The sequence below is a fragment of the Pan troglodytes genome, chromosome 21 (assembly GCF_028858775.2).
Source record: "Pan troglodytes isolate AG18354 chromosome 21, NHGRI_mPanTro3-v2.0_pri, whole genome shotgun sequence".
Classification (NCBI taxonomy): Eukaryota; Metazoa; Chordata; class Mammalia; order Primates; family Hominidae; genus Pan; species Pan troglodytes.
The window spans coordinates 50,625,578-50,650,357 of record NC_072419.2 but is presented as its reverse complement, the minus strand read 5'-3'; the positions used below and the strand labels follow the sequence as shown (position 1 = coordinate 50,650,357).

At 46.7% G+C, this 24,780-nt stretch overlaps 1 protein-coding gene and 1 long non-coding RNA gene across 6 annotated transcripts in view; one reads left to right on the top strand and one right to left on the bottom strand.

Moving 5' to 3' along the window:
* The window catches only part of HNF4A (hepatocyte nuclear factor 4 alpha), a 77,939-nt gene that overhangs the window by 36,651 nt on the left and 16,508 nt on the right, over positions 1 to 24,780 (bottom strand). The window lies entirely within an intron of this gene.
* LOC104003591 (uncharacterized) lies at positions 861 to 24,751 on the top strand. Of its 4 annotated transcripts, XR_010154034.1 has the most exons (6): positions 861 to 1,430; positions 4,773 to 4,874; positions 5,188 to 5,447; positions 8,269 to 8,406; positions 12,194 to 12,343; positions 23,894 to 24,751. It is a non-coding gene; the product is annotated as an uncharacterized LOC104003591 (long non-coding RNA). The 4 variants fall into 4 exon arrangements; XR_001712252.4 differs by lacking the exon at positions 8,269 to 8,406 and having other exon boundaries at positions 871 to 1,430; XR_001712253.4 differs by lacking the exon at positions 8,269 to 8,406 and having other exon boundaries at positions 874 to 1,430; positions 5,250 to 5,447.

The window sequence follows — 24,780 nt, the reverse complement described above, 5'->3', positions numbered from 1 at the left end:
AGATAGATCTGGGTTAAAATCCAGGCAGTGCCAATGTACCAAACTCTGTGACCTCAACTTCTACTTTTCTCAGCCTTAGTTTCAGCATCAGAAAAATTGGGTTGATACCTTCTTTGTAGGGATGGTTCAAGCATTAAATGACCACGTGTAGGCATACAGTACAATAGTAGCAATTACTGTCATTGGTCATTGATTCCATGACACACTGGCCACATAATCAGTTGGAATCAGGACCCCTGCTCAGGACAGCTCCAGGTACCACACACCCAGCCATGAACAAGCACTAGCCTCAATGCCATCAATTTAGCAGCTGTTCTTTACCTCTGCTCACCTGCTGTCAGGCCCCAGCTCAAGAGGCAGCAGATTCCAGGGGATAGCAGAGGACCTCAGAGCCCACAGAGGGACCCAGTTGAGATGGGAAGGGATTGCCCTGGGCAACCTGCAGTCGGGGAGGCATGTGTAGGGAGCTTGTGCCTCTGCTGTGGACGGTGGTAAGGGAGCTGCCACTACGAACCACATTGTTTCTCTTTTACATTATAATAAGGTCTAATGTTTACAGAGAAATTTTGTGCTAGCCCTGGTGCTAAAAACCTTCTAGCCTTCTCATATTATCTGCCTGTTGAGATAGGGGCTATTGTCATCCCCATTTTAAAGATGATGAAATTGAGGCTCAGAGAGGTGAAGTGACTTGCCCAAAGCCACACAGCTCGTAAGGGAGGGGCTGTTGTTTGAACCCGAGTCTGCCTCCAGAGCTTGAGGGCTTCACCCCTCTACGCACTGCCTGGATCATGACTCCTGGAATCCCTGAAAGGACTTCGGAATTCTAAGGCACTGGAGCTGGTGGTTTCGCTGCCTCAGTCTTGCAGGGGAACTCAAGGACCCGAGAAGTAAAGCACCTTATCCCGGGGTATAGGCAGGTGCAGGGGCATCCTCCACACGCCTGGCCACCCCAGGGCTGCCTGGCATCTTCACTTCCCCTTGGCGCTCACCACACCATTATCTCCTGTCTTTTCTTCCCCACCCACCACTCCGGGAGCGGTGCAGAGAAAACTGGGACTTATCAAGACAAAGAACAAAAGTCGTGGAGGAAAGAAGCCAAGAGCCATCTCTACTCTGGGGTAGGGCCCTTCAGTTTTGCCCCTTTGAAATTTCAAATTCCAGTTTGTGGACAAAGTCCTAACTATCTCACAATATAGGTCCCCAACCACTGACCAAACTCCAGTCCAGGCAGCCACCAGCTGGCCTGGTCTTGCTGCTTCCTTTAGCGGCTTCCAAGGTCCAGGGACAGGGGGTCTGGGCCACCAAGAGGCTCTGCTAGGCTGTCCCTGCAGCCACAGCCACCCCACTGGATCCCTGCCTCCCATCTGAGAGGATAGCCCTCTTCCTGGAGCTGGGATCTGACACTTGCTGATACCAACGGCAGATACCAGGTAGGTCCCCTCCCTTTCTCTTCCTTGAGCTCCTAAAATGCCACTCATACCACCCTCTGCACTCGGCAAAGGCCACTGTGGCTTAATCAAATCAGGCACCCACAAAGCTTCAAGACTGGAAAAGATGCCTTGGCTAACCCACCCATTTAGTGGACGGAAACACTGAGGCCGTCAGGGGAGTGGCAGCTGGCCACAGACTGAACCGTAGACTTGGGGCCCAGACCTGGGGCCCCTCACGGAGCCTCAGAGGGTGAAAGGGACTTGCTCAAGTCCACGCAGCGGTGGTGGGTGAGCTTTGTCTTAACAACGAGCACTTTCTACTTCATCACAGACCATGAGTGGCATTGTGTTTGTTCACCTGATGATGGGTGGCCACTGGCTTGTTCACCCGATGATGGGTGGCCACTGGCTTGTCACAGGAGTATTTCCGAGAGGAAGATGAGGGAGCTTGGGGCTGAAGGCCAGTGGGTTTGGAAGGAAGCAACATTCATGTGGTTAACTGATAACTGGGCCCCATCCCTGGGCCTCCTTCCTCCCTCCCTGTCCTTAGCCTGATTAAGACCAACTTACCCAGCTGCTAATCATTGCTGAGCCTGTTGATTTTGCCTTAAAAAATTAACTGGGCATGAGTTTGCGGTTTTCCTCACCCCTAACCCTGAAAAGGCCTGGGTGGGCAGGAGGCCTCCAGGGTTATGCAAGAGGCCGCTGGCCTCCCAACGCATAGCCCACGGCCACCTCGGCTGCTCTCCAAAGAAGAGGCTTTGCTCAAGAGTCAACAGTCTGCTTGTTCCCCCCGTGCTGGGTCCTGAGCAAATTTGCTCTGTTACCAAAGAGAGATAAAAGCAGCTGGGGGAGAGCTTTCCAATCAGGGATGGGAAGCGGCAGCTTTGAGCTTGGGGTTCTAGAACTCTGCAGTGTCAGAGCCAGGAGAATCTTTAGGAGGATGTGGGCTTGGGTTTTTCAAGCTGGGTTCCGAGGCTCCCAGGAGCCAAGGGTATGCATCCACAGGCCCAGCTTCAACCGGCGACTCCCTTTTACATGTAATCTTAATATTTTATTTGAGGGTTGGAAAACCACTGATCCAGCCCCATCCCCTCATTGCACAGATGGGGAGATGGAGATCAGAGGGAGAAGTGACTTGTCCAAGGACAGAAGGTCACCTCGGGTATTCAGGGGCTCCAGCCAGCATGGGAATGAATGGTGGGCTCTCTGTGGACCCGGGCAATGTCTTGAAAGACATTGGTGAACAAGACGGCTCTGCAAACGCCTTGCCATGCCGTTCTCCCCCTCCTCCCAGGGCTGGCTGGAAGCAGAGAGGTGCCTGAGAGCCATTGGAAGACCCAAGTCAGGGGAATGCACCTGGCTGTGTGTCCCATGGGCCCTGTGAGGATATGACCAGCAGCCAGGCACTGCAAACTGGAGACTACGTTATAATCCATCTCAGCCACGTCCTGTCTCTGGAGGCATCAGCACTTTGGGAGGCTGAGATGGGAGGATTACTTGAGCCCAAGAGTTTGAGACCAGCCTGGGCAACATAGTGAGACCCTGCGTCTATTTTTTAAAAAGATTTTTTAAAATTAAAGACAGATGCCCTGTCCCTATCACAAAAAAAGATGCAGAGCCCTGCCCTGACTCTCTCCACCTCTCTGAGCCTCAGTTTCTTCACCTGTATATTGGGAATTATAATACTTAACTTCCAGGGTTATCATGAAAATGAAATGGAGCAAAATATACACATTGATCATCATGGCCACTGGATATGCAGCTGTTTTAGGAGCTTTGCATGTGTTACTTCCTTGATCCTCCCAGCCACTCTGGGAGGTAGGCAATGTTTTCACCATCATTTTACACACCAGAGGCACAGGGAGGTTGAGCCATATACCCATGCTCACACAGCTGATGAGAAACAAGAAGTAGAATTGGAACTTGGGCAGTCTGTCTCCAGAGTCTGTGCCTCTAACTCCAGGGCTACCCTTCCCTTCCAGGGATGCCAGTGAGAGATGGCCAGGAGAAGGGCAGAGAGCAGGGCACTGTGGGAGATGCTGACTGTAAGGCTCCGGAGGTAGGGCAGAGAGTATGGTCTGGAGAATGATCAGGAAGGAAGCCAGGAGGACTTGGGTCTGTGTGGGTGGAGCCTCTCTGCAGGCTGCCTCCTGCCAGGTGGCTTATGACATCTGGGCTGAGGGTGTTGCTGTCCTCCTGTTTATGTTCATCCCTCCTGTTTATGTTCCTGAATTTATCTGCAGGGGTGACCTTGGGAATTAGATGCGGCCTTCCCGGCCCTTGTGGGGCCTGAAGGCTGATGGGAGCCCCTGCCTGACCCAGACTCTGGTTTGGGGAGTGAGGGCTGAGCCCACATCCCAGAAGCCACCCTTGGTCTCCCCATACTCTTGTTCTGAGGGGCCCCAGGGATTTGCCAGGTCACTAAGGTGAAGTGTTTGGAAGTCCTGAGGCTCAGACCAGAGTTACTGCCCTGTACAGTTGTGCAGGTTGCTCACTGCACAAAGGTTCTCCAGCCAAGAGGGCAGGTAGGGATGGAAACCCAGCCCTTGTTCCACTTGCCAAGTGAAGTGCCCATGGAGCTCTGCCTGCCCAGAGTGGGGTGCCTTTTTCTTATTTTCCCTAGGGCTTCATGTGAGCTGCTGGGTGTCCTGCCCCAGCTCTGGTTCCAGCCACTGTGTGTCCTTGGGCAAGGTCATTTCCCTCCCTGGCCTTGGTTTCCCATTGGAGAAGTTTTGTCTAACAAAGCAGAGACTCATCTCTGAAGATGAAATAGAATCATCTGAAACCTTTAAAATATACAGATGTTAGCCGAACATGGTGACTTACACCTGTAATCCTAGCACTTTGGGAGGCTGAGATGGGAGGTTTACTTGAGCCCAGGAGTTTGAGACCAGCCTGGGCAACATAGTGAGACCCTGTGTCTATTTTTTAAAAAGATTTTTTAAAATTAAAGACAGATGCCCAGTCCCTATCACAGATCAATGATCAAATCTTGGGGTAGGGGTGGGGAGGTGCCAGGCGTCTATATTTTTGTGCAGCCAATATTGAGACCCACTGTAGGGGGGCTTCAAATTTGAAGCTGGAAAGCCTTCGATGGCATCAAGTTCTATCACTTACTACAACTTACTAGTCAAAACCTCAGCGAGGTTCAGTTTTCCCATCTGTAAAGAGGGAATGATGATCGTTTCCTCACAAAATCAAAATGCCAATTAAATTAGATAATGTTCAGACAGTGCTTGGCACCATGTTCCCCAGGTAGGGAGCTCCTGATTCTTGCTACCAAGACTATTATTGTTGTTATGGGCAATTTGACGTTGACAAAATAAAGGGCCTTTCTAGGTCAAGGATTCGGTGACTTGAAGACAGGCCTCCTCTGTTCCTTTGAGTCAATTTCTAGTACCTGGGCCTAAATCTTGACTGCACACCGGTCATACTATTGAGGTATGTGTTATTATTATTATTTAATATTTTACTTAATTTGTGAACATCTTTACATTTAGTTTTGAATTGGTGCTACATTCGCATGGTTCAGAATCAAAACATAAAAGGTGTAAATTGAGAAGTCTTGCTTCCAGCTGTCTCCTGTTCACCTGTTCTCCTTGACTTCCTCACTATGGGGGACCACATCCCTTACAGATGTATCTGCCAAGGTTTCTTTATACAGACCAGACAGCACTTAAGATCATACATGAGTAGCCTCTGCTCTTACACTGTTCTGTATCTTGTTTGGTTCATTTAATATCACAACCTGGAGATGTTTCCATAGCAGCTGAGAGCGAGCTTTGAGGATGGAAGCGTTATCGTCTCCCATCACAGGTGAGGAAACTGAGGCTCAGAGAAGAAACATCATTTTCCCAGTGAGCCAAGGCAATGGTGTTAGAACTATCTCTACCTGGCTCCAGAGCTGGTGTTTATGCCCCTGCACCGATACGGCCTTCCATGAAGCCCGGCCCAGAAAGCTTTGGAGTCTGGTTACATCTCTCCCACGCAGGCCTGGCCTTCTCAGGACAAGAGGTGAGGAGGGGGGCTGTCGGGGTCCTCACTGTGTCTGGACTCAGAAATCCCAAGGAGAGGATGAAGTGTAGAACAAAGAATGTCCCAAGTCATCCAGATAGGGACCCAGTAGGAAGGTGTCCCCTGGATGGAACAGTGGGGGCCCGGTGGCTGTGCCCGTCAGCACTGGAGAACCTGCCAGGAACTCTCTGCCAGCCTCAGGTGGTGCGGGTGGCAGGGGAAGTCAGGAGGAGGATGAGAGGCAGGGAGGGAAGCATGGCCGATGAGACAAGCTCTGGGTGAGGGGATGGAGGGGACCCCATGCCTGGAGCTCAGGAAGGAGGATTTGGAGTTCAAGGCAGAAGTGGCAATGAGATTTTAACCGATTGTTTTCTGCTCAGGGAACTTCAAGGTTCCCTCTGGATTCTTGACCTGCTTCCGTTTGCTGACTCACTGGCTTTGGGCAAGTCATTTTCCCTCTCCATGCCTCAGTTTCCCCAACTGCAAAATGAGAGAGATAAGAGATCTGGTCTTTAGGCAGCCTTGGATTACCCCTAATACTCTACGGGGCTCCTCTCACCTTGTTGAGGTCGTCTGGGTTCTCCTTCTCTGATCGGAACGTCATTCACCCATCAGGGCCCTGGACGTTCCTGGGTTAGGGGATGAGGGTACAAATCCTCCACACTGCTCCCAGTCTGGAATCCTCCCCCTTGGTTCTGTGTCTCTCTCTTACCATCCCATCCTTCCTTCCAGGCAGATGTGGAGTCAGGACCATACCTGGTGGGTCCTGGGGGAAGCCCTGGCCCCAGTCCGACATCCTCCTCCTGCTGCTATGGGGTCCCGCACAGTGCACAACCTCTTCATCCTTGAGGGAGCTCCTGCTGGCCCCCCTCAGCACCCCAGACCCTGCGAGGGCCGCTGGGCAGAGTTAATCCCTTAATACTGGTCACAATGAGATTTCAGGGATGGTGGGAGGCGGTCTCCATGGAAACTGCAGACCTGTCCAGGATCCATACAAGGAATTAGCCCCAGGGCTCTGCAAGGGGCTCCTAGAGAGCCAACCCCAATAGGAATGGGAGACACAGTGGTCTGGACTCCTGGGTCCTGCTCTGGCCCCCCTGTTGTCTCTCTGGAGGGCTTGGAGAAAACCATAACTCTTGCATTGCTTCAGTATTCTGCTCAACTGGACAGAGCCATATTCACAGGGAGAGCCCTATCACCTTTCTGAGCGTGTTTCTCCATCCCCCTGTTGGCACTGTAATCCTTAACCCAGTGGCTTTCCTAGAAGAGTGCAGGCTTCAGAGTCTGCCAGACCTGAGCTTGAAGCTCAGCTTTTCCCTCCACGACTGTAAACTTAGCCAAGGCATTTCACTTCTCTGAGCCTCAGCTTCCTCATCTGTATGATGGGCACAATAATAGCAACATGGCATCCCTCTTGTGCTGGCTGGTGGGTAGTAACATCCAGTGAATGTGAGTCTCCTTCTCACCTTTTCCTGACTGCCACGCCCACACTGCACATTTGCCCTCCCCAGCCCCCTGCAGCTTCCAGAACCCCGTGGTCTCAAGCAGAGAGCTGTCGCACTTCCTTCTTTGCCTTCTCATCCTCCAAGTCCCATCTTAGTCATCTTCCTCTGGGAAACAGAACGCCAGGGTCCTCCTCTGTCCCCCCATAGCCCCCAAAGCTTTACATCATCATAGTTTAGTCAGATGGTAGTTAGACTGGTTGTCTGCCTCCTCCACTGGACTGTGTCCCGTCTACCGTTGTATTCCCAGGACCCACTTGATATAAATAGGCTGGATGAATAACTGAGTGAATGAAGGATGGAAATCGTCCATCGAAACATTCAACATTTATTCAGCACCTTCTGCGTGCATCGTTGTGGGTGGTGGAGATGCAGCAGGGAAGACCATGGGCAAAATATCCCCCTCAGAGGGGTGCAGATGAGCAAATAAAAATACAGGATGCCCAGTCAAATGTGAATTTAAGATACACAAGGAATACTTTGTTAGTATGAGTGTGTCCCAAATAATGCATGGGACCTGCTTATACTTTTAAAATGTGGTGTTCATCTCACACTCATATGAAACTGGGTGTCCTGTGTTGTGTCGGGCAACCCTACACCCTCCCTCACAGAGCTTGCGTTTTGGTGGAGAGGCGGGTTGCAGACACAAGCAAGTAAATAAATGAAAAACGAAATCAATTACAAACAGTGGTTAAGTGCAGTGAAGACGCACAGCGCGATGTGATAGCACCTGGGGATGGGCAGGACGATCCCCTGAGCTAGTGGCCTTTGCCTGCACAGGTCATTTTAGCTCCAATGAGATGCCACTTTGCAAAAGTTCTTTGAGGATCTTAAAGGGCACGGTGGAGGCTGCTAAACCTGAGAGAAGGACTCTGAGGAGGGCAAGGGGCGCACCTGAGGGAGTGGGGCTGCTAAGTCTCACTTGATAGACTCCACAGTTTTGCAACTTGGATCTGGGCCTTCACAAACCTTCGCGAACCCGCAGCCCCACCCCTCGGGTCAGCCAATGTCTTCTGTGGGGCTGGGAGCCAGGGGAAGAGGCCAAAGGAACTGTGCAGAGAAGCGTGGCCACCCGGGCCGCAGCTGGGAGCCCTGACACCCTTTGCCGCCCCACCTCATCCCGCGGTTGCCCCAGGGCGCAGGGCAGGGCAGGCACCGCGCTGGGCCGGAGGGCGTCCCGGAGGAGGCGGCCAAGACTCTCCGCAGTGCTGCGCTTTGCGCTTCCTGGGCTCCTCCTCGTGGCCAACGCAGGAACTGGTGTTCAGAAACTTAAATAGCCTTAGGGACTTCACCAATCACAGCAATCCCGCCAATCACAGGCCCAGACGCACTATGTCTCTCCAAATCCAGAGGAGGCCTGCTCGATTCGATCACCAATCACAGCTCGTTGGATTTAGTTACCTAGAAGAACATCTCCCCATCACACACCAGCACATGGCCACGGCAGCAATCAGAACGTAAGATTTTAAAACCAGTTCCCAGGGTAGCAGCTGCTGCCCTTCCACCACCTACTAAACTTCTGTTCCCAGAACCTTGTTCCAATGTACAGGGGGGGTCTTTGAGGAAGGTTCCAGGCTTTGTGCTGCTTCCATGTGGAAGCAGATGTTAGCATGTATGGGGCATGTATAATGATATTACTATCATTAAATGTCATCCCCATTATGAAAATTAAGATAGGCAGGGCGTGATGGTGCATGCCTGTAACTCCAGCTTTAGGTGGCCAAGGTGGGAGGATCGCTGGATCCCAGGAGTTGGAGGCTGCAGTGAGCCACGATCGCGCCACTGCACTCCAGCCTGGGTGATAGAGTGAGACTCTGTCTCAATTTTTTAAAAAAATTAATGTGTGGATATAGGAGTGTGGAAAAATTATAACCTTTGGGTTAGACACACCTGGGGCCCATATACTATCTTTGTGAAGTAGGACGACTCACCTCCCCTTCCTCAGTCGTCAAAAGAGAATGATAGTCATATCTACATGTCATATATCATCACCCACCTTCTCTCAATTATTCAAGCCAACATCTTGCAAGTCACAATCTTTGTGTTGTGTTTCTCATGCCTTCCAGTTCATCAGAAAATCCAGTTCTTGCCACCCTCCAAACAGAATCTAGATTTTTCATCTTTCCATCTCCACCCCAGCCAACCTTATGCATCATCTCTGGAGGTCTGCAAAAGTCTTTTCACTTCTTCCCTTTTTTTTTTTTTTTAACCTGCCAGGGTTGCGGAGGGGATCTCCCCCCTCTCCACCCCCCGCCTCCCCCCCGCCTGCCTCCGCCCCACCCCTTCACTGTTTCTCCTGTGGCTTCCCTACCCCCTACTCTTCACTCAGGGGCCAAGGGTGATCTTGTACAAATGTACATTGGCTCAGATCCTCTTCTACTTAAATTTTTATGACTTCCTATGCATTTATAACAAAACTCATACAACTCCCACTTAACACTGTGAGGCCATGCACGCCCTTGTTTTTTTATCTCTCCTTGTCCAACCTCATTTCATTCCTCTTGCCCCCACCCCTATCAGCAGCAGGCATACTAGCCATTTTAAAGTTTTTCTTTCCTGTCTTGGGGGCCTTTGCACATACTTTCCCCTCTGCCTGGAACACTTTTTTTTTTTTTTTTTTTTTTAAGATGAAGTTTCGCTCTTGTCACTCAGGCTGGAGAGCAATGACACGATCTCGGCTTGCTGCAACCTCCGCCTCCCAGGTTCAAGCAATTCTCCTGCCTCAGCCTCCTGAGTAGCTGGGATCCACGCCCAGCTAATTTTTAAATTTTTAGTAGAGACGGGGTTTCGCCATGTTGGCAAGGCTGATCTCAAACTCCTGACCTCAGGCGATCCACCCACCTCGGCCTCCCAAAGTGCTGGGATTACAGGCATGAGCCACCACACCCGGCCTGGAATACATTTTAGTAAGTGTTTAATGGATATTTGTTGGATGAATGACTGAAAAGGTCTTTCAAGAGGAACTGATAGTGATGTAAACTTCAAGTGCTCGGTGCATAACAGGTATTCAATGAAAAGGATTCTATGCATATAGTAGAAATTTTGGAAAATAAAATAAAAATTGAAGATTTAAAAATCATATGTGCTCCAACATTTAGAAAAGTTCAAGCTCTTAATGGCTAACCAGGGTTTCTTGACCTAAGCACTAATGACATTTGGGCTAGAGAATTCTTTGTCGTGGGGACTGTCCTGTACATTGTCCCTGGCAGCATGTCTGGCCTCTAGCCACTAGATGTCAGCAGCACTTTTCCCTACCCTCAAGGTGTGATAACCAAAACTATCTCCAGACATTTATAAATGTCCCTTGGGGGTTGAAATTGTCTCCACTGAGAACCACTGTGCTGGGCTTCTACCCCTACAAGAAATTTTCTCTCAGTCATTCAATGCTTCTCAAATCTTGGTGTCCATAAGAATCATCTGGGGCCATTATTAAAAATTCAGATGCCGGCTGGGCGAGGTGGCTTACACCTGTAACCCCAGCACTTCGGGAGGCCGAGGCAGGTGGACCACTTGAGTTCAGGAGTTCGAGACCAGCCTGCCAAACATGGCGACACCTCGTCTCTACTAAAAATACAAAATTAGCCGAGCGTGGTAGCACATGCCTGTAATCCCAGCTACTTGGGAGGCTGAGACAGGATAATCACTTAAACCCATGAGGCAGAGGTTGTGGTGAGCCGGGATCGTGCCATTGCACTCCAGCCTGGTTAACAAGAGCAAAACTCTGTCTCAAAAAAAAAAAAAAAAAAAAAATCAGATGGTGGCTGGGCACGGTGGCTCACGCCTGTAATCCCAGCACTTTGGGAGGCGGGTGGATCACCTGAGTTCAGCAGTTCAAGACCAGCCTGGCCAACATGGTGAAACCCTGTCTCTACTAAAAAAAAAAAAATTAGCCAGGCGCGATGGTGCATGCCTGTAATCCCAGCTACTCGGGAGGCTGAAGCAGGAGAATCGCTTGAACCTGGGAGGTGGAGGTTCCAGTGAGTGAAGATCGTGCCACTGCACTCCAGCCTGGGCGCCAGAGCGAGACCCTGCCTTAAAAAAAACAACAAAAAAAATCAGATGCCTGGGGTCCTACCTCCAGGTGCCAGGACCAACAGTGGGCCTAGTCATCAGATTAAAAAAAAGAAAATATTTAATAAATAGAGGTGGGGCATGGTGGCTCATGCCTATAATCCCAACACTTTGGGAGGCCAAGGCAGGCGGATCACTGGAGACTAAGAATTCAAGACCAGCCTGGCCAACATGGTGAAACCTTGTCTCTACTAAAAGTACAAAAACTAGCTGGGTGTGGTGGTGCATGCCTGTAATTTCAGCTACTTGGGAGGCCAGGGCAGGAGAATTGCTTGAACCTGGGAGGCGGAGGTTGCAGTGAGAAGAGATCAGGCCACTACACTCCAGCCTGGGCGACAGAGTGAGAGTCCATAAATTAATAAACAAACAAACAAATTAATTAATTAAAAAATAGAGACGTGGGGAGGTGTCTTGCTACGTTGTCCAGGCTGGTCTTGAACCTCAGCCTCAAGCAAATCAGCCTCCCAAAGTGCTGGGATTAAAGGCAGGAGCCACAGAGCACCTGGCCCAAGTGTTTAATGAGCTTCTGGGCACTTCTGATACCAGGTGCCCTCAGACCGCACTTTGAAAACTCCTCGAGGAGGCCTCTCAATCACCTGATCACCAAGCCCTGTGTGAGGCTCCCTACCCACCTGGACCCTCTCCTTGAATTCCTCTCCTTTCCAGTTATTACCCTTCCCTAGATAGCAAGTGGTGACAGAACCAAACCCTAGCTCAGCCAAAGCCCAAATTGCCTCATCTCCCTCAGGGAATAGGCAAACAAACAAACAAACAAACAAACAAAACAGATCACAGAGTTCAGCTGAAACCACTTAGGAAATATCAGCATCCCCACCTCCCCACCCAAAAGGACTCCTGAGTTGCAGCCTGAGAGATGTGTCTGCTCATCAGAATAATGTTGTCAGACTGTGTTCTTTCTGGGGGATCATCACACTCCCTTTTCTGGAAACAAATGTTGGCCACTTGGTGGGATGGGCCATCATGATCTACGTCAGACAAATTCAGTGAGTCATGACTCAGCCTATCTCTCTAGACCCATCTTTTATGCCCCCTTACTTATAGTCTCTCTGAGGGCTGTTCTCAACTATTCTATTTCTCTCCTTTCCGGCACATGATGGGATTACATTTTCTTGCTTCCTTTGAAGTGAGATGTGACCATGTGACTTGTTTCAGGTAACGAGATGTGAGCAGAAACAACCTGTGTCACACCTGGGCAGAAGCTTTAAAGGCCAGTGCTGCCCTTGTTGGGGAAGCAAGTATAGATATGAATCGTTCCACAACGCGGAGCGCCCCCTGCCGACCCATGCTGGGCGTGTACTATAGGTGAGCAATTAACTTTGCTGTTCAAACCATTGAGACTTAGGGGTTTTTTTTGTGGTTGCAAGCTAACTTCACTTCACTTGACTGAACACAGTCTTTCCAAAGTTTCACTAATTAATGACCATTATGATTTTTTCATATCTGTAACATTTTTCTTACATCAACTCACTTCTTTTTACTTCAATTTATTTTAGAAAGAAATATTATTACTACCAAATGAAACAGTATCATAAGTAGAAAGCAATGAGAAAATAAACAGAATGAAAGAAATCCTGATATCAAATCCTGACTTAATACTATTTGCCTTTCAAAGCCTCTGGACCTTTGGTCTTTCTTTATTTAAAAAAAAAAAAAAAAGGAGCCAGGGGCCAGGCGTGATGGCTCACACCTGTAATCCCAGGAATTTGGGAGGCCGAGGTGGGCAGATCACCTGAGGTCAGGAGTTCGAGACCAGCCTGACCAATATGAGGAAACCCCATCTCTACTAAAAATACAAAAATTAGCCGGGTGTGGTGGCATGTGCCTGTAATCCCAGCTACTCAGGAGGCTGAGACAGGAGAATTGCTTGAACCTGGGAGGCGGAGGTTGCAGTGAGCCGAGATCGCTCCATTGCACTCCAGCCTGGGCAACAAGAGTGAAACTCCATCTTAAAAAAAATGGGAGCCAGGTGCGTTGGCTCATGCCTGTAATCCCAGCACTTTGGGGGGCTGAGGTGGGCAGATCACTTGAGGTCAGGAGTTCAAGACCACCCTAGCCAACATGGTGATATCCTGTCTCTACTTAAACTACAAAAATTAGCTGGGCATGATGGCATGTGCCTGTAATATCCCAGCTACTTGGGAGGCTGAGGCAGGAGAATCACTTGAACCCAGGAGGCGGAGGTTGCAGTGAGCTGAGATTGTACCACTGCACTCCAGCCTGGGGGAGAGAGTTGAGACTACGTATTAAAAAAAAAAAAAAAAGAGGTCCCCAAGAGTACTTCTCAATCTTTTGGATCCCCAAAGCTGTCTAAGATTGTCAGAATATTTGAAGGCAGCACAGTATTGAGGCTGAGTGTACCAATTCTGGAACTTGACATCCTGGGCTTAAATTCTGGTTCAGTCATGGACTAGCTGTGTGACCCTGGACAAGTTACTGAACTGCTCTGTGACTGTTTTCTTATTTGCAAAATAGTGACCATAATGATGTGTATGGCATTAGGTCGTGATGGGGATTATTTGTGTTAATGTATAAAAACGGCTTAGAAGTGTGCCTGGCACTTAGTGAGTGCTATGGAGGCATTACCTATAAAATGATGGCAGGACCCAGATCCAAATAGATTTGGTGAATTATTGTTTGTTTTTTTTTTGAGACAGGGTCTCTGTCACTCAGGCTGGAGTGCAGTGGCGCCATCACAGCTCACTGCAGCCTCCAAGTCTCCAGGCTCAGATGATCCTCCTACCTCAGCCTCCAGAGTAGCTGGGACTACATGTGTGGACCACCACCCCTGGCTAATTTTTCTATATTTTGTAGATATGGGATTTCACCATGTTGCCCAGGCTGGTCTGGAACTCTTCGGTTCAAGCAATCTGCCCCTCCTTAGTCTTCAAAGTGTTGGGATTACAGACGTGAGTCACCCCACCCAGCCTGGAGAAATGTTTGAACTCCATGGAGATAAGTAAAAAATCCTCTGCATTGGTTAAAAATAAAACACCTGGATGATTTATTTATTTAGTGTAGATGGGAAAAACTACCTTAGCAGAAAGTGACATAGCAAAATTCTAGAGGTTTTACTTGGTGGCAGCTGCCCAAACCTCTAACCCAGTCGTATGTATCATTAGAGAGAATGTAGTTCCCAGGTCAGAGGAGCTAAGAGGTCCTTGGCATTCTACTCCTAAGGAGCATATATGGACAATTGTGTTTAGTTTTCATTTTAATATGAATACTTAAAATTTTCCTAGGATGGCAGAGGATGAGAAAGCTATGCCCCTTAGGCCGAGTGCAGCGGCATGGCTCATGCCTGTAATCCTGGTGCTTTGGGAGGCCAAGGCGGGCGGATCACGAGGTCAAGAGATCGAGATCATGTTGGCCAACATGTTGAAACTCCATCTCTACTAAAAATACAAAAATTAGCCGGGCGTAGTGGTACGCACCTGTAGTCCCAGCTACTTGGGAGGCTGAGGCAGGAGAATTGCTTGAACCTGGGAGGCGGAGGGTGCAGTGAGCCGAGATCTCGCCACTGCACTCTAGCCCGGCAGCAGAGCGAGAGTTCGTCTCAAAAAGAAAGAAAGAAAGAAAGAAAGAAAGAAAGAAAGAAAGAAAGAAAGAAAGAAAGCTATGCCCCTTGAAGAATAATCAAAGATCCAAAAGAGTTCTGGGCTGGGTATTGGAGAAGAGGAGAGAGAGGTCGTGTAGCAGAGTGGTCAGGGCCATTGCCTTTGAAATATCAGTGGTGCCATTTACATAGCTGTTGGACCTTGCTAAAATCATAAGCTCTTCAAGCCTTATTTGCTTCATCTATAAAATAGGAATCAATGATAGGACCTTTTCATAGATTGCTTTGTGGAGTAAATGTGTTAAACCTTATAAACCTGGCAGGTAGCTGCCCAGCATACAGTTGTGTTATTTACTCAATTCAAAGTACTTTCCTGCCGGGTGCGGTGGCTCAGGCCTGTAATCCCAGCACTTTGGGAGGCTGAGGTGGGTGGATCACTTGAGGTCAGGAGTTCCAGACCAGCCTGACCAACATGGTGAAACCCTGTCTCTACTAAAAACACAAAAATTAGCCGGGCGTGGTGGCAGGCACCTGTAATCCCAGCTACTTGGGAGGCTGAGGCACAAGAATCACTTGAACCTGGGAGGCAGAGGTTGCAATGAGCTGAGATCGTGCCGCTGCACGCCATCCTGGGTGATAGATTGAGACTCAGTCTCAAACAAAAGGCAACAAAGTACTTTCCTTTGGAAAAGAGTGCCCACTGGCTGGGTGTAGTGGCTCACGCCTGTAATCTCAGCACTTGTGGGGCTGAGGCAGGCAGATCAGTTGAAGCCAGGAGTTTGAGACCAGTTTCACCTGGCCAACATGGTGAAACCCCATCTCTACTAAAAATACAACAATAAGCCAGATGTGGTGTGATGTGCCTGTAGTCCCAGCTACTCAGGAGAGTGAGACAGGAGAATCATTTGAACCCTGGAGTTGGAGGTTGCAGTGAGCAGAGATCGTGCCACTGCACTCCAGTCTGGGTGACAGAATAAATCTCTGTCTCAAAAAAAAAAAAAAAAGCTCTCACTGATTCCTACACCTTCAGAGAATGAACCAGGACCAAAATGTGGATGCTACAGGGAGGAAACTTGAGGCTCAAAATGGAGATCTTTCTATAAAATACAATTGTTCTACCACAGGAAAAGCTGCTTTATTAAGTAGTGAGTATTCCGTCATTGGAAGTATTAAGCCCAAGCTAAATGGTCAACTGTCAGGGAAGGATGGTGAGAGGATTCCAGTGGGTTAGAGGTCAAATCAAAGAGCGTCTACCAGGTGCAAAAGTCTTAATTAACAAGTACTATCAAAACCAAATTCATGTTTGGGAAACTGTATATCCACATGCAAAAGAATGAAATCAGACTCTTTCCTTACACCATATACGAAAATTAACTAAAAATGAGTTTGACGGAAAAGTATAAAACCTTTGGAATAAAACATAAGGGAAAAGCTTCATGATATTAGATTTGGTGATGATTTCTTGGATATGACACCAAAAGCACAGGAAATTTTTAAAAATTAGATAAATTGGACTACGTCAAAATTAGAAAAATTTGTGCACCAAAGGACACTTGACTGAGTGAAAAAGCAACTTACAGAATGGGAGAAAATATTTGCCAATCATATATCTGATAAGGGGTTAATGTCCAAAATATATAAAGAACTCTTACAACTCAATAACAACAACCAAAAACTTTAAAAATGGACAAAGAGGCCAGGTGTAGTGGCTCAAGCCTGTAATCTCACCACTTTGTGAGGCAGAGGCAGGAGGATTGCTTGAGCTCAGGAGTTTAAGACCAGCCTGGGCAACATAGTGAAACTTTGTCTCTACAAAAAAATTTAAAAATTAGCCAGGCATGCTGCACACCTGTAGTCCCAGCTTACTTGGGAGGCCGAGGTGGGAGGATCACTTGAGTCAAGGAGTTTGAGGCTGTGGTGAGCCACGATCCTGCTGCTGCACTCTTGCCCGGGTGACAGAGCAAGACCTGTCTCAAGAAAACAAAAAAATTGGCAAAGGACTTGAATAGGCATTTCTCCAAGGAAGATATACAAATAACCATTAAGCACATAAAAAGATACTTAACATCACTAATCATTAGGGAAGTGCAAATCAAAACTGCAATAAGAGGCTGGGCACAGTGGCTCATGCCTGTAATCCCAGCAGTTTGGGAGGCCAGGGCAAGTGGATCACTTGAGGTCAGGAGTTTGAGACCAGCCTGGCCAACATGGCAAAATCCCAACTCTACTAAACAATATAAAAATTATCTGGGTGTGGGCCAGGCACAGTGGCTCATGCCTGTAATCCCAGCACTTTGGGAGGCCAAGGTGGGCGGATCACGAGGTCAGGAGTTCGAGACCAGCCTGGCCAGCATGGGGAAACCCCATCTCTACTAAAAATACAAAAATTAGCCGGGCATGGTGGCATGCATCTGTAATCCCAGCTACTCAGGAGGCTGAGGTAGGAGAATCGCTTGAACCTGGGAGGCAGAGGTTGCAGTGAGCCAAGATTGCGCCACTGCACCCCAGTCTGGGCCACACAGTGAGACTCTGTCTCAAAAAAAAAAAAAAAAAAAAAAAGAAAAGAAAGAAATTATCCGGGTGTGATGGCACATGCCTGTAATCTCAGCTACCTGGGAGGCTGAAGCAGGAGAATAGCTTGAACCCTGGAGGAGAAGTTTGCAGTGAGCTGAGACTGCACTACTGCACTCCAGCCTGGGCGACAGAGCAAGACTATGTCTCCAAAAAAAACCAAGACAAACAAACAAAACACACAATAAGAGACCACCTCACACCCGTTAGGATGGATATTATAAAACAACAACAAAACGGACAATAGTAAGTGTTGGTGAAGATGTGGAGAAATTGTAACCCTTTTATGTTCCTATCACTGCTGGTGGGAACATAAAATAGTGCAGCTTCTGTGGCAAGCAGTATGGCGGCTTCCTAAAAAATGAAAAATAGAACTATCATATGATCCAGCAATTGTACTCCCGAGTATATACCCAAAAGAACCAAAAGTAGCATCTGGAAGAGAGATTTGTATACTCAAGTTCATAGCAGCATTATTCATAATAACCAAAAGGTAGAGGCAACCCAAGTGTCAATCAATGGATGAATGGATCAATAAAATGTGGTATATGCATACAATGGAATATTATTCAGCCTTAAAAAGGTTGGAAATTCTGACACATGCTACAACATGGATGGATCCTGAGGGCATTATGCTAGGGGAAAAGCTAGTCACAAAGAACAAATACTGTATGATTCCACTAGCCTACAGGAAAGTAGTCAAATTCACAGAGACAGAAAGTAGAAGGGGTTTGCCAGGGCCTGGGAAGAAAGGGGAACTATTTTCTTTTTTTTCTTTCCTTTTCTTTTTTTTTTTTTTTTTTTTTGAGATGGGGTCCCTCTCTGTGGCCCAGGCTGGAGTGCAGTGGCGCGATCTCGGCTCACTGCAACCTCCACCTCCCGGGTTCAAGCGCGTCTCCTGCCTCAGCCTCCTGAGTACCTGGGATTACAGGCACACACCACCACGCCCGGCTAATTTTTTTGTATTTTTAGTATTTATTTTGTATTTTTAGTAGAGACGAGGTTTCTCCATGTTGGCCTCCCAAGGGGAGCTATTTTCTAATGGGTACAGCTTCAGTGTGGGAACATGAAAAAAGTTCAGGTGATGGACGGTGTTGATGGTTGTGTTACAATGTGAATATATTTAATGTCTCCGAACTGTACATTTAAAAATGGTCGGCTGGGCGTGGTGGCTCACACCTGTAATCCCAGCACTTTGGGAGGCTGAGGTGGGTGGATCACCTTTGGTCAGGTGTTCAAGACCAGCCTGGGCAACATAGTGAAACCCTGTCTCTACTAAAAATACAAAAATCAGTTGGGTGCGGCAGTGCATGCCTGTAACCCCAGCTACTCGGGAGGCTGAGGCAGAAAAATCACTTGAACCTGGGAGGTGGAGGTTGTAGTGAGCCGAGATCGCGCCACTGCACTCCAGCCGGGCGACAGAGTAAGACTCTGTCTCAAAAAAAAAAAAAAAAAAAATACGTGCATAAAAGATGTTTCTAAGAGTGCTAAAAAATGCCTACAAATTGATAAGGAAAGGTAAATAATACAATAGATAAATGGTCAAATGATACAAACAAGCACACTCATAATGGAGGAAACTCAAATGGCAAAAGAGCCTCTCCCTCTCTAGTAATAGAGGAAATGTAAATTTGAAAGTGAAGCATAATTTTGCATAATTTTACATTCAGTATCTTACAAAATCAAGTGCTGGTGAGGTTGTAGAGCAACCAAAACTCTGTAACTATTGTTGGAAGTGGAAGTTGGCATTCAAGAATGAGCAATTTAGCAACATCTCTTAAAAGTGTTGATATCCACTGTCTAAGATACAGAAATTCCATCTCTACATGTTACCTAGAGAAACTCTCATCCACAGGTATAAGAATAGTCTTTGGAGCATCATCTGAGATAGTGAGCCAAGATCGTGCAACTGCACTCCAGCCTGAGTAACAGAGTGAGACTCCATCTCAAAACAAACAAATAAACAAAACAGAATAAATATACTCAGGATATTTACAGACACTTTTATTTTATTTTTTGTTATTTCAACTTTGTTTTTTACCTGCCTCCCAGGTTTAAGCGATTCTCATGCCTCAGCCTCCCAAGTGGCTGGGATTACAGGTGCCCACCACCAGGCCTGGTTAATTTTTAAATTTTCAATAGAGATAGGGTTTCACCATGTTGGCCAGGCTTGTCTCGAACTCCTGATCTCAAGTGATCCACCCGCCTCGGCCTCCCAAAGTGCTTGGATTACAGGCATGAGCTACCGCGCCCGGCTGCATGTGTTTTTAAACATTGCCTGGCCCGTTATTTCAACTTTTATTTTCGAATCAGGAGGTACACGTATAGGTTTGTTACAAAGGTATATTGCATGATGCTGGGGTTTCCAGTATGAATGAATTCATCACCCAGGTAATGAGCATGGTACCCAATAGGTAGTTTTTCAACATTTGCCCCCTCCCTCCCTAACCCCTTTGGTTTCCCCAGTGCCTATTGTTCCCATCTTTATGTCCATGTGTACCCAAGGTTTAGCCCCCACGTATAGGTGAGAACATATGTTATTTGGTTTTCTGTTTCTGCATTAGTTTGCTTCGGATAATGGTTTCCAGCCATATCCGTGTTGCTGCAGAGGACATGATTTCATTCTTTTTTATGACTATATAGTACTTCATGGATACACAGCATTTTATCTATTTTCTTTCTTTTTTATTTTATTTTTTGATAGAGACAGGGTTTCACCATGTTGCCCAGGCTGGCTCTTGAACTCCTGGGCTCAAGTGATCTACTTGCCTCGGCCTCCCAAAGTGTTGGAATTACAGGTGTGAGCCACTGCACCCAGCCTACACAGCATTTTAAATGAGTGGTCTGGTGCAACTTGTATCATCATGAAAAGATCCAGAGACCTATTATGAGGAGTAATAAAAGGAAGTTGCTGCAGGATATGTACAGTATGTCATTTAAATAAATTTTCCAGATAAGCAAAATATTTTACTTTGCTTATATAGCCACGTATGGTAGAACTGTGAAAATGTGTCTGGTAATGACACATTACCAGATAAATACCAAATACACATGATAAATACCAAATGGTGACCATGATCACCACTGATAAGGGTGGCAGGGTGATGGGATCAGGAAGACAAGGGGCTTCAACTCTAAGTGTAATGTTTAATTTGTCATTAAAACAAACAACAAACAAACAACATCCAAAGAAAACATGGTCATGTAGTAAGATTTGACAAAATTGAGTGGTGGATACATAAATGTTCATAATATTATTCTCTATACTTCTCTGCATATTTGTAATATTTCTTACTTTAAAAAAAGGAGAAATGAGATTATAAAAAAAAGTCAACCATCTTCCTACATACCGGTGACAGACAATTTGGTAGTATAATTTTAAAAATCATACAATTTGCACAATGACAACAATTTGCACAATGACAAGCCACCGTGGATAAAAATCTAGAAATCTCTATATATATATTTTTCTTTGAGACAGAGTCTCAGTCTGTTGCCCAGGCTGGAGTGCAGTGGCATGATCTTGGCTCACTGCAACCTCCGCCTCCCGGGTTGAAGCAATTCTCCTGCCTCAGCCTCCTGAGTAGCTAGGATTACAGGTGCATGCCACCACGCCCGGCTAATTACCATGCCCGGCTAATTTTTTTTGTATTTTTAGTAGAGACAGAGTTTCATCATGTTGGTCTGGCTGATCTCAAACTCCTAACCTCGTGATCTGCCTGCCTCAACCTCCCAAAGTGCTGGGATTACAGGCATGAGCCACCATGCCCGGCCCTAGAATCCTATTTTTTAAAAGCAACTAGGAGTATATCTAAGATATAGCATTTCTCTGTCTGAGAGCAGGGAGAGCTTGCATAGGTGTCAATGTCCTTCAAGGGACTCTTGAAACTAATTCAGGGCCCTATACACTGCAGGCATTTCTTGGAGTGGCCAAGGTATTGTCATGTGTTAAGAATTCTGAGAAGTTCTCGGATAATGAAATTTGTGCAGCTTTCTTTAATTCAGCAGTTTTCAAACATCTAACAATAGAATCCTTCTTGTCTGAGGGGCCTTGCCTTAGGAAAGGCTGCCCTAACAACCTCAAAGTTCCCTTCCAACACCCACAGTCCACCATTCTAGTCTTGGCTCTGCCACTAACTTACTGTATGACTTTGGCCGAATCACCTTTCCTCTTGGGGTCTCAGTTTGTTAAGTTATTAACACCCTGGGTGACAGAGCAAGACCCTGTCTCAAAAAAAAAAAACAAAAAAATTTCCCTGGCAAAAAATTTATGACTAAATCCTCCAAAGCAATCGCAACAAAACCAAAAATTGACAAGTGACACCTAATTAAACTAAAGAGCCTCTACACAGCAAAAGAAACTATCAACAGAGTAAACAGGCAACCTACAGAATGGGAGAAAATATTTGCGAACTCTGCATCCAACAAAGGTCTACAAGGAACTTAACAATTCTACATGGAACTAGAACCTACAAGGAACTTAAACAATTCAACAAGCAAAAAACAAAGAACCCCAACAAAAAGTGGATAGAGCACATGAACAGACACTTCTCAAAAGAAGATGTACAAGCGGCCAACAAAGATGAAAAAATGTTCAACATCACTAATCATCAGAAAAATGCAAATGAAATCGTGAGATACCATCTCACACTAGTCAAAATGATTATTAAGTTTCTTTTTTTGTCCCCACCCTTGATATCTGAAGAATGGCTGTCATTAAAAAGTCAAAAAAATAACAGATGTTGGCAAGGCTGTGGAAAAAAGGGAACACTTATACACTGTTGGTGGGAATGTAAATTAGTTCAGCCTCTGTGGAAAGCTATTTGGAGATTTCTCAAAGAACTTAAAACAGAACCACCATTCAATTTAGCAATTTCATGATTTGGTATATAACCAAAGGAAAATGAATTCTTCTACCAAAAAGACACATGCACTTATATGTTCTACACAGCACTATTCACAATAGAAAGACATCAGCCAAGCACAGTGGCTCATGCCTGTAATCCCAGCACTTTGGGAGGCCGAGGCGGGCGGATCACCTGAGGTCAGGAGTTCGAGACCAACCTGGCTAACATGGTGAAACCCCGTCTCTACTAAAAATACAAAAATTAGCCAGGCATGGTGGCACATGCCTGTAATCCCAGCTACTTGGGAGGCTGAGACAGGAGAATGGCTTGAACCTGGGAGGCAGAGGTTGCAGTGAGCTGAGATTGCGCCACTGCACTCCAGCCTGGGTGACAGAGTGAGACTCCATCTCAAACAAAACAAAACAATAGAAAGACATGGAATCAACCTAAGTGCCCATCAGCAGTGGAATGGATAATGAAAATGTGGTACATATACACTATGGAATACTATGCAGCCATAAAAGAGAACAAAACCTCAACCAAGTTCAAGGACAGTGTCAAAAAAATAAAAAAGAGAACAAAGTCGTGTCCTTTGCCACACCAGGAATGGAGCTGGAGGACATCATCCTAAGTGAATCAACACAGAAACAAAAAGACAAATACTGCATGTTCTCACTTGTAAAAGGAGGCTAAACATTGGGTACACGTGGACATCAAGAGAGGAACAATAGACGCTGCGGACTTCTAGAGGAAGGGCAAGGGCTAAAAAACTGCCTGTTGGGTACTATGCTCACTACTTGGGTGATGAGCTCAATCATAGCCTAAACTTCAGTGTCACACAATATACCCATGTAACAAACCTGTACATGTACCCCCTGAATCTAAAATAAAAGTTTAATTAAGGCCTGGTGCAGTGGCTCACACCTGTAATCCCAGCAGTTTGGGAGGCTGAGGTAGGTGGATCAGCAGAGGTCAGGAGTTCGAGACCAGCCTGGCCAACATGGTGAAACCCCACCTCTACTAAAAATACAAAAAGAAGCCAGGCATGGTGGTGCGTGCCTGTAGTTCCAGCTACTCAGGAGGCTGAGGCAGGAGAATTGCTTGAACCCAGGAGGCGGAGGTTGCAGTGAGCTGAGATCATGCCATTATTCTAGCCTGGGCAATGGAGCAAGACTGTCTCTAAAAAAACTAAAAAGTTTAATTAAAAAAAAAAGGGTGTGTATAGTTTGATCTCTTACCTTTTCCCAGCCGTAACACCTCATGTTGGACCCCACGTTTAGGGGTTTATTAGGGGCTTTTTAGGGGTTTGGTTTTATTTCTCCTCCCCCAGTTAACTGTTTCTTACTTAACTAAAGCAGGTTCATGGTAGAGGAATTACAAAAATGCAGAGAAGGATGATTTAAAAAGAATTAAACTAGGCTGGGTGTGGTGGCTAACACCTGTAATCCCAGTGCTTTGGGAGGCTGAGTTGGAAGGATCATTTCAGGCTAGGAGTTTGAGACCAGCCTGGGCAACACAGTAAGACCCCATCTCTACAGAAAATTTTAAAACTTAAAAAAATTAAAAAGTAAACGTTAGACAGGCATGGTGGTGTGTGTCTGTAGTCCCAGCTACTTGTGAGGCTTAGGCGAGAGGATGGCTTGAGCCCAGGAATTTGAGGCTGTAGTGGGTTTTGACTATGCCACTGCACTCCAGCCCGGGTGACACAGCAAAACCCTATCTCTTAAAAACAAATCAGATTTACTCCAAATGCCACTTTGGGCTCTTTATGATGACAGCTGACATTTATAGAGCCTTCATGTGCAAAGCGCAGTGCTAGGATATCTCGTTTAACTTCTCGTTGAAGTGGAAGTCAAGTCTATTCTTATCCTTATTTTACAGATGAGGAGACTGAGGATCAGAGAGATAAAGTCACCTGTCCAAGTTCATACTGTGGATGTAGCTCTAACCCAAGCCCTCCTGACTGCAGCACAAATTCTCAGCCACTACCCTATTAGCCCCTTCATTTGAAGCTGTCTTCATCATTGCCAAGATTCCTTTTCCTCCCGGCCCCCTAAGTCTTCAGGATTCCCTCATCTCATCTCCCCAGAGAAGCCATGACACAATCTTCTCCAAAAACAAAGTCAGCGCTTTCACTGTAGATGGACCTGTGTTCTTCCCCAAAACTCAGTCCACCTCATCTCCAGAAAAACTATATGACTTGCCCTGGAGAAGAGGGGGAAAAAAAAACTTCTTCCCACCAACTCCACCTCCCAAATTACTGGATTTGGGGTAAATTTACAGGCTGGAGACAGAAGAATGGATGTGTATTTAGCTTTCAAATTGACTATTGTTTTATGTGAATGTCTGATAAAGAAAACACAATGGCTGCCAGATGGGGGCTGGGAGTGAGATTTCTCATGTGGAGAATTCTAGAAGACATGCCTGGAGTTCTGGAGCCTGGATCCTCTGGACAGACAGGTGGCCAGGCAACCAGGGTGGAGGCACCAAAGATAACTGTGGGGTGGGGAGAAGACACCAGCGCAAGAGATTTGACTGGGATTGGTCTACGCAAGAATGGAAAATGGAGGCAGAATGAGTTAGCAGCAAGCACACGTACGCTGCTATAGAATCTGAGGGACCCGGCCAGTGCTGGCCAATAGAAATAGAATGTGAGCCACAGACATAATTTAAACTTTTCTTGTAGTCACTTAAAAACATGGTAAATCTATGAAATAGAAGATTGCTCGTGCAAATAAATGAACTCCGCTTTGGTCTCAGTGATCAGG